Raw genomic sequence first — 14,612 nt, 5'->3', positions numbered from 1 at the left:
TTATCATTATGTAGTGGCCTTCTTTATCTCTTACTATATTCTTTGTTTTAAAGGCCATTTTTTCTGATATAAGTATTGCTACCCCAGCTTTTTTTTCATTTTCATTTACATGAAATGATTTTTTCCAGTCTTTTACCTTCAGTCTATGTGCATCTTTTGTTTTAAGGTGTGTCTCTGTAGACAGCATATGTATAGGTCCTGTTTTCTTATCCATGTAGCTACCCTAAGTCTTTTGATTGGACCACTTAATATATTTACATTTAAGGTTATTATTGATATGTAGTTGTTTATTGCCATTTTATTCTTTAAAGCTGTATTTCTCTTTTGTTATATTCTCTTCCCACTTTGATCTGTTTACACCATGCCCCTTAACATTTCCTGCAACATTGGTTTGGTTGTAATAAATTTCTTGAGGTTTTTTTTTGTTTGTTTGTTTGTTTTTGTCTGGGAAGCTTTTTATTTCTTCTTCAATTTTAAATGATAGCCTTGCTGGATGAAGTAGTCTTGGTTATAGGTTCTTGTTCTGCATTACTTTGAATATTTCTTGCCATTCCCTTCTGGCCTCAAGTGTTTCTGTTGTGAAATCTGATGTCATCCTTATGGGGACTCCTTTGTAGGTGATAGCCTTTTTTTCTCTAGCAGCTTTTAACATTTTCTCTTTATTGCTCAGCTTTGGTATTTTAATTATGATGTGTCTTGGTTTAGGTTTCTTTGGGTTTCTCTTTAGTGGAGTTCTCTGTGCTTCTTACACATGTGAGACTTTCTCCTGCATTAATTTAGGAAAGTTTTCAGCTATTATATGATTGAACAAAGTCTCTATCCCTTGTTCTTTCTCTTCTTCTTCAGGAACCCCTATGATGCAGATGTTATTTCTCTTTATGTTGTCATAGAGCTCTCTAAGAGTTTCCTCAGACTTTTTGAGTCTCTTTTCCTTTTTCTTCTCTGCTTTCATGCCTCCATTTCAGTTGTTCTCCAACTGGCTGATTCGAACCTCAGCTTCATCCATCCTGCTTTTAATTCCTTCCATTGTGGTCTTCATTTCTGATATTGTATTTCTCGTCTCCAACTGATTCCTTTTAATATTTCAATATCCTTTTTTATACTTGCTATTTTTTTATTTAGGTGTTTGTAATGACCATCCATTGTTGTTCTAAGATCCCTAAGCATCCTTATAATCATTATTTTAACTCCGCATCCAGAAGTTTGGTTATTTCCATATCACTCAGCTCACTTCCTGGAGGTTTATTTTGTGGTTTCATTTGGATTACACTTCTCTGTCTTCTCATTATACCTGTGTGTTTGGGTGTATTGTTTGTAGAGCTGGTTGAGTCTAGGCTTGGTGTTGTCTGCCTCCAGTTTTCATTTGTGTTATTTCTAGGTCTTCTTGGGTTGGCATCAGCTATAAATTGTAATCCACTTTCGAATTTGGGCCACTTTGAAGTCTTTATTTGTTTGTTTTCTTAACTGGTGATTGTCTTGTTTGCCAATCTCAACAGGGGGCTTATTTGAAACTGTATCCAGAAATGCCGTGGGTGTAACCTGAGACTCTGAAGTCCTCTTCTGTCAGTTAATCTCTCTGGGGGTGGGTTGCTTTCTCAGCTTCAGTAGGGGGAGGTGTATCTCAGATCTCCATGGAGACCTGAGTTACTGCCCCTCCTCCCCACTTCTTGTTTTCAGATGTGTCTTTTTGCGCTGATTGGAGCTGGAGAGATGTCTGGAGATCCGTGACCTGGAAGCACTTTGACTTTTGCTTTGTGGAAGGATCAGCCCTTCCCCCAGCTATGGCTACCTCCAGCACTGGATGAGTCAGCTTTTTAGGTCATCCCGTACATTCTTCTGCCCCTCACTATCTGTCTCTCTCTCCCCTTTCTTTCTGGAAGACAAGCTGGCCCTTCCAACACACCTTTTTCCCTGGTCGCCAGGCAAGTGGCTGTGAGCAGTATTTACTGCTCTTTTTCTTGGAGATCCCTTCTGGGCCCTCAGCCTCCCCCTCCCCCTCTGTTTCTGTAAGCAGGGGAGATTCAGGCGCTCTCTACCAGGTTTGTTGTGGCTTCTTTGCTCCTTGGTTTTTGAGAGCTGTTATTGTTGTCCAGAGTTGGTTTTTCACACTGATTGTTCATAAATTAATTTGTAATCCAGTTAGGTGGTGTGAGCTGGGAGTCTGTGCATCTGCTTACTCTGCTGCCATCTTCAGGTCCTTCCTGCACAATGCTTTATGAGCAAAAACTTTTCATTATCATCAGTTCTCCTAAAGAGAACATGAGAATTCCCACACATTGCTGTGGCTTGTCTAACAGTGAACTGTGTCCCTTTTTGTGGATACATTTTCAAAGTGTAGCCTTCTTGTTTCTCCATATTTGTTCTATTCCCTACCTTCCAAGTACATAAAAAAAAACTTTCCTTAAAAAAAATAATAAACCGCCCTGGCCGGTTGGCTCAGCGGTAGAGCGTCGGCCTAGCGTGCGGAGGACCCGGGTTCGATTCCCGGCCAGGGCACACAGGAGAAGCGCCCATTTGCTTCTCCACCCCTCCGCCGCGCTTTCCTCTCTGTCTCTCTTTTCCCCTCCTGCAGCCAAGGCTCCACTGGAGCAAAGATGGCCCGGGCGCTGGGGATGGCTCCTTGGCCTCTGCCTCAGGCGCTAGAGTGGCTCTGGTTGCAATATGGCGACGCCCAGGATGGGCAGAGCATCGCCCCCTGGTGGGCAGAGCATCACCCCTGGTGGGCGTGCCGGGTGGATCCCGGTCGGGCGCTTGCGGGAGTCTGTCTGACTGTCTCTCCCCGTTTCCAGCTTCAGAAATGAAAAAAAATAAATAAATAATAAACCAAGGAGTAGCTAGTGAAAAAATTTCCCACTGGATTCCCTACAAAACCTTTATGTTGGCTCTGGCTCATGAGTTCAGTGGTAGAGTGTCAGCCTGGTGTGTGGATGTCCGAGGTTCAATTCCCAGTTCAGGGAACACAGGAGAAGCACTCATCTGCTTCTCACCCTTATCCCTCTCTCTCTCATCAATCTCTTACTCTCTCTTTCTCCTCTCCTCCTGCAGCCACAGCTCGACTCAAGCAAGTTGGCCCCGAGTACTGAGAATGGCTCTATGGCCTCTGCCTCAGGTGCTAGAATGGCTCCAGTTGCAACAGAGCAAGGGCCCCAGATGAGCAGAGCATTGCCCCTTAGTTGGCATGCCGGTGGATCCCAGTCAGGTCACATGCAAGAGTCAGTCTCTGCCTCCCCACCTCACAGTAAATTAAAAAAAAAAACACCTTTATGTTTAACTGATAATAATTATTATTCAATTAATCAAGCCCCTGTCTATGAAGATACTGGCATTTCTATAAATAACTAGTTTTTTACCATTGTCTCAAAGGTAAACTTTTAAAACCTTCCTAAATGCTTTATATAAGAAAATAAAAACATCTCAAGTAATTAGTTAAAGTAAAATCTGAGAAAGACTCTAGGGGAGACCAATTCCTAGATCTTTCTTCTTTTCATTATTTTGCATTCATGATTAGTGGGTGAGGTCTCCTTGGGAATTCACAAAACTCCTACAAATTGGCCAAAGAAAGCAGAGCAGCTAAGAGTCACAAGAGTGGTGCCTGCCACAGGTCAGAAAGGAATGCCCACTAATGGTGGTATTTCTTCCGTATCCTAAGTGGGACACCATGTTGCCATCACAGTGTCCCACTATGTCAAATCTTACTAAAATAAACCCAAACTCAAAGGGAGAGGAAATCCTTGCATGGTTATTAACCTAGAGATGCACTTCCTTCCTTTTTTAGAAAGTAAGCTCCATGCAATGTCTAAATAACATATTAAAGCAATTCTAGTTAAAGATGAATCCATGTGCTAGTACTATTTTAAAGTAATTAAAAAAAAACTAGGTCCTGGCCAGATAGCTGTTTGTTGGAGCATCATCCTGAAGCACAGAGGTTGCTGGTTTGATCCCTGTTCAGAGCACATACAGGTACAGATCAATGTTCCCCACCCTATTTCAATTCCTCTCTCTAAAACTAATAAAATAAACACAGAAAAAAATCTTTAAACAGTCTCAGGATTAAAAAAGAAGAAGAAAATGATTATCCAAAAATGAAAAAATTGAAAATGTTGGGCCCAATCTTTGATTATAATCCCCATTAGTCCAGTAGTTTACTGCTCTGGGTTGCCCCAAGATTGCAATGACCACAATCCCTACAGAGGGTGCTGTCCCTCTCCATATCACAATCCCCTGAGATAAAAAGGTATTTTTGTCTGTTTCACTAAAAGTTGAGTAACTGGTGAGGGTTTCACATGACAGCAGCATCAGAAACACACTTAAACTGAGTATTGAACACCTCTTAGGTTTATAACTACCAAACCACAGGCAAGTGTCACTTTTTGCTCACTGCAAACCCTCTCCACACCCCGCTGCCTCAGTGCCTCACAATCCTGTCCCACATCTTCCCTTTCCCGATCTGACCTTCCCTCTTCACAATATTTCCCATGTCCTGTTGACATCTTGTGCAGAACAGTTGAATTATCTCCATATTTCTCTAATCAGTGACTTGAAGCCTCACTGAACTCCATCAAGGAGGTTTTTAAACAAGTACTATTTTGTACTTACAATGAATTCTGAGGCCAGCTTTTCAGATTATTTTTTCCCAACCTTGCTAATTTTAATTTTAAAGTTTATGAGGCAGAAGATCTGTATCATCTATGTTGACTAGAGTGTCATGGCAATAAAGCAAAACAGAGTGATTAAAGATACAAATGTCATCTGTGATCTAGAAGCTCAATGTACCAAGTAATTTCTGGCACTGAATCTTATTCCAAAGCTGTTTTATGAAAGAACCAAATTACTGCCTAAGCTGCTGCTGTGAGTTGCATGCTTTTATTTTGTGGTTTTCTGTTTAGCCAATGATAATTTATACTATTATAGAGACTTAAATCACTAAATATAAATAGCATATTCTAAATTATTAAATTTCAAACTTTTAATAAGAAAATTTTTGGACGACAAGCCTGATTGTGTGTAGATATCGATCAGAAAGAGCTTTCCAAGTACGTTAAAATATATTTTTCAAAACAGTACAAAAACGTTCATAGGCAGCAGAAAATTATCACCCTTCCACAAAAAGAAAAATAGAAATGAACACGTAATAAAGTAAGTTTGCCTGTTCCACAGTCTACTCTCAGCTCTTCATGTCAACAATGGGAGAAGGGTGACTGAATACACCTACATTCTAAAAAAACCTTTAGATCCTATTCTGTCGAGTACCATTCACAATAAGCACAATATTCTGTTTCTGAGAAAATAAAATCCGACCTTTGGTTGGGTTTATTTGTGAATCTTATCTGCTTGAGTTTTAAGGTAATTTTTTTTCATTTAGCACTGAAAAAAACAGGCAAAATAACCATCAACTAGAAGTAAGAAAGGCTTATAAAAAATGAAAGATGAAAATACCAAATATAGGTATCCCAGCTAGTTTTGGGCATTTGAAGGACTTCCTTCAGACTAAGAAATAAATAGTTAAGAGTAACTCTCTAAAGGGAAAATAATTTGTAATAAATATACATACAATATGGAACAAAGTAAAGGAATATTAAAACAATAGTCTGAATGAGGTGAACATAACTGCAAGGAGAAACTGGCTTTATTTTATTTAGGCAATATAGTTTATTCAAGTAAATGGAAGAAAATTGTAGATTCAGTTGTAGATTCAGTCAGCAAATATATCAAAAAAATAATTTTCATACTCTTCTAATTGAAACATTATATGGGTGTATCAAATACAAATATGGATTTATGAGCTCAAAGTAAATTTAAATAAAATAAAATACACTAGTGTTTCAAAATATGCATTAAATATAGCACTTTTTTGCAAAAAGTAGTAGCTATACTAGACTCTGTACATCAAAAAAAATTCATACACTGCATAACTAAAGCAATTGAATTGTCTCTCTAGATTAAAGCATAAAATTGCTTCTTTTGAATTTTGATGTTACATTAAAACTACAGTGACACAATGAATAAATAACATTTTAAAGGCAGTATTTACCAACAAAATTCAATAATTTTCTACAAAATTTTCTCTTTCTTGATTGCATGTTCAAAGAAGGACCATTCAAGGTGATTACTCTGTGCATGTAAGTGGTTTAATCAGTATGTGACCAATGGCTTTCTCCCAAATTGCTTTTGCAGTTGCAGCCATAAAAATATGTTCATTCTTTCTTTCACCATCTGCACTGACTTGGTCTGATTGTATTTGTTTGAAGATATTTGTATCTTTATCTATGGTTTTACCACAATTGCACAACTGAATGGAATTCTAAAAAAGGTATAAAATCATTCCCTTGACAAGTTACTGTGTTGGATTGTATGAGCAGGAGTTCATCCAACATCCATGGTACTTATAAACTCTGTGTCCACCTCAGGAAGGTGGACCTCAGAAGGCAGATAATGGCCGTTCTGGGCAAAGATGCTCCAAGGAAGATGAGGAGACAAACCAATGGCAAATGCTCATGGACTTCAGAATAAGCTCATTTATTCAACCTCATTCACCAAGTCCCTGCTCTACGTCAGACCCAGCTGTATTCCTTTCCTTCCCATATGACACTTTGTATTGTCATCCTTTTATGTCTCTTTGAGCAACCCAGCACCGTCACCATCACCTCTCATTAAACTGAAAGTTTCCCAAAGGCTGGGACTTTGTCATATTAACTGACACATTGCCATGGCCTCAATAGATATTTATGAATGAATAAACAATGATAAAGGTATAAACTATTAGGTAAGTAAAAAGTTAAAGGAAAGGCAAGAGAAAGCATTATATAAAATGTGGCATTGTGTGGGTAGAGCGCAGAGCACATTCCTAGCAGCTGTGGCTGATGTAATGCTGTGAGAATACTCCAGCTCCCAGAACCCTCCTGGGCATACCCAGGAAGGGAGCTCACCCACTATAAAGAAGTGACTCAGCACCAACCACACAGCTCCCTGATCTTTTCAGCCATTGGCTATGAAGGACACGCTGTAATGCCCTATAGTCTGAAGCTCTATATATAAGCTAGCCTACTTCCTGAATAAAGCAGATCTGCGTCACTGAACCTGGTCCCCGGAGTCGGGTCTCTGCGTCTCCATCGTCCTCATCCCCGGTGTGCCTTGTCCACATACTGGTGCCCGAACAGGGACCTAACTGGCATCCAAGGGACGAGTGAGTGACCCTCTGCCATGGGAGACCTTCTCCCTCACTCTCAAACCCTGCAAGCTAGAGCCCTGCATGCCCCATTGCAGAGTAGATGAGTTAAAGTTAGTGAAAAGGATCTCTGTACATACTGGGAAATCCTCTCAGGTTTCAATCTTTGGCTCCTGGATGTGCCTCTTTGGGACCCCAATACTTGAGCCCAAGCTTTCCAGGTCATTTTTTGGGCTGAAGTACATGAAGGACAAACCTTCCCTCTCAGTCTCTTTCCTGTCCTGTTAGCGATACATGCCTGCCTGATCAGTGCTCCTCCTGGGGACCCTCCGCCAGTGCCAAAGATATTGCAGGCTGCCTCTCTCTCTCTCTCTGAGGAGCCCCTACCTCTCTATTTGCCCCCCTCCACTGAGGAGGAAAGTAGTTTAGCCTCTGAGATTGACAAAATCATGGCTGAGCATGCAGAAAAAAAACCAACCGAATTGCTAACTGTGCCATCAGCTCTGCCACCAGAAAAAGTGGAAATTGCTACTTCCACATTCCCTGCCGGGGCTGAATGCCCCACCCCAGCCTCTCAGATGCCATTTTCTACCCCAGCTTTAACTCCAACACATATTCCTGCTGCAGATACATGGGCCAGCCTATACACCCCCATGTGTCTTTTTTCTTTCTGTCTGTCTTGTTTATTTTTCTGTATATCTCACTCTCACTATCCCCTTCCCTTCTCTCTGAAATGATGCTGGAGGGACCCAGCCACGGCACAGTGGTGGGGATCACACCCTCTGCTAACACAAGGGAGAGGTTATGTTTGTGTTTTTCAGCCAATTTGGATCTCAGGAACCCCCCAACCTGCTTGACAGGGTTTCTTGGGCACCAAGTGGTTCAGTCTTCACCCGTCCAAAGCCACAGCCCTGGCCTTCACACTGACTACGCCTGAGGGGAGGAGATCCTCAGCACTCTGGAAGACCTCACAGCAGGCGTGCATGTCCCATAACCTGGGGGGATGTGGAGGCTTTGGTGGGGTGGGCCTAGAGAATGGCCCCATTGGGCCCCCAGGCCCTGTTGCTCTGTTCTTGTTTGTGTGTGCTATAGTTACCGCTAACTCCCAGACACGGGCAGACCCCCACATCTGGGCTGCTGTTCCCCACCCTGGCATAATTATGCCTGTTGAAGTTAATAGCCCACAGTTTCCAGCAGTGTGTTCCAGTAGCTGCTCCCTTAGTCTCCCTTGTGACAATAGTGGCCAGGAATCCCAACAGTGGAATGGCACTATATAGGGTAACCTCAGTGACCCAGTGCTACTTAAGTTTACTCTGCATAATAACACCGTCCCCTTAGAGGGATGGGTCCTCCCTCAAAATCATACTACAGGGGACTTTGCTGAAAATGGTACTACCAACCAAAGCTCAGTACTTGGCCTAAAAGCCCCCCTCCCCTTAGCTACCAAAAGCTGGGCCCGCCCCATTAACCTTGCCTTCCCAGGGTTGCCTCTTTGCCCGTTCCTGTATGATGAACATTTAAGAACACTCCCAAGAGAAGAAATTCCCTGGATAGACTGCCACATAGCCTCTGGCCCGGATGCACAGACCATAAACCTCAAAGTTTGGCATCGGAATTTGAGAGACCATATGCAGTATGCAGCCCACGGCAAGCCATCTGTTCTGTGTTTGGACACTGGGACCTTTGTGGGAAGGGGGTGTGCATGGATCTACATCCACTTTTTACAATCAAAATGAAACTGTGATTAACGGCACCTAGAAGGTCTCTGTAACACAATGGGAAGGAAATAACATCCCAACCCCTAGGAGGAATGCCCTGTTTAAGACCCCTGTTCTATTTCCTAACTAGTCAAACATTACAGAAGCTTGCCTCATTGTTTAATACAGGTAATCTATTAGCACATAGTATAATAGGTATTATAATTGTTTTAGTTCTACTAGGGTTCTGTTGCATAATGCATAGCATTCAGAAGCTACAACAACAGCAAGCTGTCATTCATCAAGTCCAATTGGCCTTAATTAAAAGAGAAGGGGGAGATGTGGGTGGAGCACAGAGCACCTTCCTAGCAGCTGTTGCTGATGCAATGCTGTGAGAATACTCCAGCTCCCAGACCCTCCTGGGCACACCCAGGAAGGGAGCTTGTCTGCTATAAGGAAGTGACTTAGCACCAACCACACAGCTCCATGATCTTTTCAGCCATTGGCTATGAAGGACATGCTGTAACACCCTATAGGCTGAACCCATGTGTCGGGAACCAATCCACTAATGTTGGCTAACAAGGTCACAGCAAGAGAAGATCCACAACTGCTGGTTGACAAAGTCACAGCAGAAGAAGACCAATGAAGGCTGGTTGATAAAGTCACCGCAGTGAAGACTAATAGCTATGGGTTGACAAAGTCACTGCAGAGGAAAGGCACAATGATACTTCCCCCTTTGACCTTTTGAATTAATCTGGCCTTATATCCCCTCTTTCCTGGGTGTGTGCTATTATTTATGGCACAGGGATAATAGTACCGTGCTTTCAATGTAGATTCATAGTAATTTCTTTGGAAATGAGACAGAAGGTGTAAGTTCCACAGAAAAGCCCGTAAGCCCCTTGAACTGGGCTCATAAACATAAGAGGCTGGCCATGATATCCCTCATAAAGGGTTAAGTTTGTAGGAGAATTTCTTATTAATCATGTTAGAAAGAATAAAGTTAGAACTTAACTAGTGTATGAATATAGTAAATGAATAAAGTTTAACTTGACATTAGATTCTTAGGTAAGGTGTAGTGGAGTGGCCCATTGCGTGGCCTTGGATGGGAGCACAGCTGGCAAGTAAAGACTGTTTTGTTAAAAGACTTGTTTTGTTACTGAAGGCAGTTGCTTGGCTTTTCTCAGTAAAACATTCTCATGAGATTTTTGTATTTTCCAAGAAGAAGGAGAGGAATGTGGTGGGATCCATAGCAGCCATAGCAATTAATGCCTTCTGATATTATGTTGCTACTAAGCTATCTTGCAGGTGCACTCTATGTATCTTTAAGCAAAAGTTACTCTTGATGTTATGCCAATTTCTCAGTAAAACAAGCTTTTTGTAGTCTTGTGAAAAAATTAGGACACTGCATGAACTCAAGGCCATTTGCCTGAGCAAAAGGTGGTCCTTTGCTAGTCCTTGATGATTTCATCTGTTAATCTCTCTCTCTGCACCCTTGACTCACAACAACAGTAGAGTTATTAATTAGTACTAATCTTTTAGAAGTTTGTACCAATATTGTTATTGCTATTGTATAACTGTACTTTGAATGACTTACCACCTGATTTGTAGCTTATAGATATGAATTAACTGTTATCTGGAAATATGTAACCATAGTGAAACTAAAACAATGATGTATTCAAAATACCATGTGATTTTAACTTTAGTGAGTGTGCATAATAAGTAAAGTTAGACCAGCCATTAGCGGAGATGCCTGGCAGTAAATGCTCATGAGAGAATAAAGAGAAAGAAAAGAATTCAGCTCTCTCACTTGATTCATGCCAACGCCGTCTCTTCCTGTGAAACCCCTGGATTCCCCCCGGGGCTGGACCGCGGCACCAAAGTATATAAGCTAGCCTACATCCTGAATAAAGCAGATCTGCATCACTGAACCTGGTCCCCAGAGTCGGGTCTCTGTGTCTGCATTGTCCTCACCCCCAGTGGGCCTTGTCCACAGCATTAAGCTTAGCTTTCAATGAAAGCAATGGAAGAGAAAAGTGTTCTAAACAAAGGGAACAGTATTAGCAAAGGCCTGGGCTGGGAAGAGGGAAAGAGTGGGCATTTCAGAGAAGCTGGCAGTTGAATGGTTAGTAGGTAGCAATAATCTCTGGAGGAGAAGGGGCCCTGGCTCACCACCAACCCTGTTCAACTGCAAAAATGTGAAGAAGTTTATCTTTGGGATCCTCCTATCCGCTTAAATGCCCTCCATTGTCCTCAGTACTCTACCCTTATCCCCATAACTAGATCATCAAGGCCCAGCTGATGTGGGGGTTATAGTAATTCCTTCTACTTGAGGGGGAATTCTTTAGTGAGCGACCTTCTGTTTGGTTGCATTCCATTCAATTCATTATACATTTACTGAGAGCCTTCCATAGGCAAGCCAGTGTGCTCTCTAGGGAGGCCCCTGAATGAAGTCATCCCTTCCTCAAGGACCTCACAATCTAAATCATTTGCATATTCATATCTATAAACATACATAAAAAGCTTTTAATAATAAAGAAATTGCCAATCATACCAAAATAGGAAGAGATCTCAAAGCAAATGACCTTGCCCTAAATTCTTAAATCATCTCAATTAAAAGTGTATCAGTTTTGATCTGTCTGCTTCCAACTCCCTACATGTTGAATATACAATATCCAAATAGCAAAACTCAGCTGGATATGCTAAACATCTGTAGGGATCAATGGTTCTTTTTCAGTAGCAAAATTTTTTAATAAGAAGTAGAAATGATGGAGGAGAGAGTATTTGAGTAATGGGGAGAAAATTCCAAGCAACTGTCCTCTCAGAAAGCCAATTATTTTCTTTCTAAAGAGGCAGAACTCCACCTATTTTATCTCATTTCAAGCATTGTGTGAGAGGCAAGTGTTGGAAGTGTTGAGCTGAAGCAGGGTCCAAAGGTGAGCACACTTGACTCCCCAACTAGAGGAAGAGTAGCCCCTGGCCTTGCTCTCTAAAGTGAGGCTCCTGGAGGGGAAGAGACAAAAGAAGAAGGGGAAAGGTGGTGAGAATGTCAGGGGAAGATTGGCTTGCAGGACTGCAGCCTTACTCAGCCATGGTTCTGACCAGAAAAGCAAGTTTCTGACCAGCCCTGGGCAGAAAAAGTCATTTCCTCATCCACCTTGGACAGCACTGCAATAGCCTGGTCCTGACCCACCTCTCTATCTTTATCTCTATCTAGTTCTCAAATCATAATTTATGCTTTAATAACACCTGGCTACTGTTGTGGCCTCCCTGCCCCCCCCACACACACACTGACATTAACCTTTGCTGCTCTTTTTACCTAAAACACACCACCACTCCCATCCCAGTGAGTCATTTAACACATCCTCCAACACTGCACAGGAGTGCAACATTGTTCTCCAAGAAGCGCTCCCTGCCACCTTTTTGTGCTGCTACAGCATCCTAGATACATCCTTGATAAATCAATGTCACCATTCTCTAAGCCGCTTGAAGTCCAGAACCTTGTTGACTTGTCTTTGTATCCTCAAGACTTCACATGGTGTCTGGCAGAGAGTGGGTGTCCAGTATCTGTTGAACTGAATGGGATACATTATGTTGGCATGCTGACGATCTACGGTACACCATATAGGAAACTACTGAGGAGGTTTTATGGGTCTCCCCAAACAGACTTGAGGGTCAGGAACCCCAGAGTATAGAAAAGTTATAATGAGCTGTGGCACCTGCCAAGAGAAAGAGAGTGTAAGTATGGAGGCAAAAAAAAGAGAAAGGATTCCACTACAATGGGAGAGTCTGAGAAGTCTTTGGACTGAAACTTTGAAAAGCTCTTTTATGGCTTCATAAACATTTTCATGGTGCGTCCTAGTCAACCACGAAGCTGGGGAGAGGCTGGGCAGGAGGGAAGCACTTGCCAGAGAGATAGTCTTTCACTGAACAGCTTCTATTTATCTATTCAGGCAACCATAGAGCTAATTTAATGCTGTTTTGTTTCGTTTTGTAGGCAGCAAAGTTATACCTAGAGATTGATTCTGTCTCTGACAGCAATTTATTTAGCTCTGGGAATTATAATAATTTCACAATTGTAGGCAACAAGATAAATGATAATATCTCCTTATCAACAGGATTAAGCATAATCTCTCTTAACAAGGCAATAAAGAAATAACATACAGCACTCCAAACAAATGACAGATTAATCACCTTACTGATCCATACAAGAGGAGGTGAAGAAACAATATTCAAATTTAATATGAGGTGTATCTTTTCATATGAGGAGGCAACGGGGAGAGAGGGTGACCAACCACGACCTAACCTCCAGCTGCCTGTGCAAAACGAATGTTTCCTGTTGCTAGAGAACGTTGCTAGGTAATGACTACAGAAGATACCTTGTTACCATTCTAGAAGGAGTCACCTTACTAAGACAGGAGCAAATGCCCCGGGGGTCTTCAGAGAGTTTTTAAGTTAGCTAAGAGTCAACAACCTGCTCAAACCAAAACTCAAACAGTCCTCACAAATTCTCAGGACAGTGGACCTTGAACAAGATAAGTTGAAGTGTGCTGGTTCACCTACATGTGGATCTGTTTTTTTCAATAAATACAGTTGGCACTTTGTACCCTCGGGTTTAGCATCTGTGGATTCAACCAACCTGGAGAGGAAATAGTATTTTCACATTCCCAAGCAGTTTCCCAACTGCGTATTCCCAACCTCAGGTAGAAAATATAGTTTGAATCCTTGGATAGGAAGGGCCAGCTGTAGTTAAGTTTTGGAGGAGTCAAAAGTTATATACAGATTTTCTATTGCACAGGGGTCAGTACCCCTAATCCCCACTTTTTCAAGCATCTGCTATATTTGTAGTATAAATATCCCCCCTGCCAGAGTTGCTTCTCCACATGTTCTCATGGATATTCCCCCATTGCGATTTCCTCAACAGCTCACCTTAGTGCGTATCAAGCACGACAGATGAGATGATGACATCCTGACATGACTGACTTTATCCTTACAGCAAAACAACTTTACTAAAACCAACTATTTTTATGTTGTCATCAAGTGGATTGAAACAACCTGTCATAACCAAATGGATTGGAAATCATATTCAACCAATCTAAAACAAATGGTGTTCCTTTTGTAACATGGATTCTATTCTTTCCAAGAAATATTTTCATTGCCAATTTAAAATTCAGAGTTAAAAAAAAACAAAAAAAACTTTCCGATACTGTTAACAGACCCAATCAAATCAGGTGGCCCAAACGCGATATTGCATTCATTTCTTTGTTAAGTAAGGAATGCAAGAACTGCGGCCCGTTTCATGAACAGAGAGCTCCATTGAAGAGTGGGGGTGTTCGCTCTGGGCCTGGGGTCCCGGGTTCGGCCCAGGTGTTGGTGAAGACAGAGCCGGGCTCCGTGTGAAAGGAGAGGCGCGGCGAGGGATGGAGGAGGAGAGAAACCGGGAGGAACAGAGGGGGCTCATTCTAGGTACTCAGATGTCTAGGTTCCGGCCTCACCTGCGCCGGTCACTCTCCGTCCCTCGGCCTCACTGAGCATCAACTTCCTCGCGGAAAAATGAGGCGGATGGCGACCAGTTCTAATCCTTCCACCGGTGGTCCTACTCGTGCCGGACGCTTGAGCCAGGAGTTCCCAGGTGACTCACATAGGCCCCGCCCCGCTGATGTCACCCACAAGGAGCTCCGCCCCGCTGACTTTTAACAGTCACCGGCCTCTCAGCCCGCGAGCCCAACTCCAGAGCGCGGGGACGCGCCGCG

This window comes from Saccopteryx leptura, unplaced genomic scaffold (genome assembly GCF_036850995.1).
Source record: "Saccopteryx leptura isolate mSacLep1 unplaced genomic scaffold, mSacLep1_pri_phased_curated manual_scaffold_25, whole genome shotgun sequence".
Taxonomy (NCBI): Eukaryota; Metazoa; Chordata; class Mammalia; order Chiroptera; family Emballonuridae; genus Saccopteryx; species Saccopteryx leptura.
The sequence above is the reverse complement of the archived record's forward strand: the minus strand, read 5'-3'. Positions refer to the sequence as shown.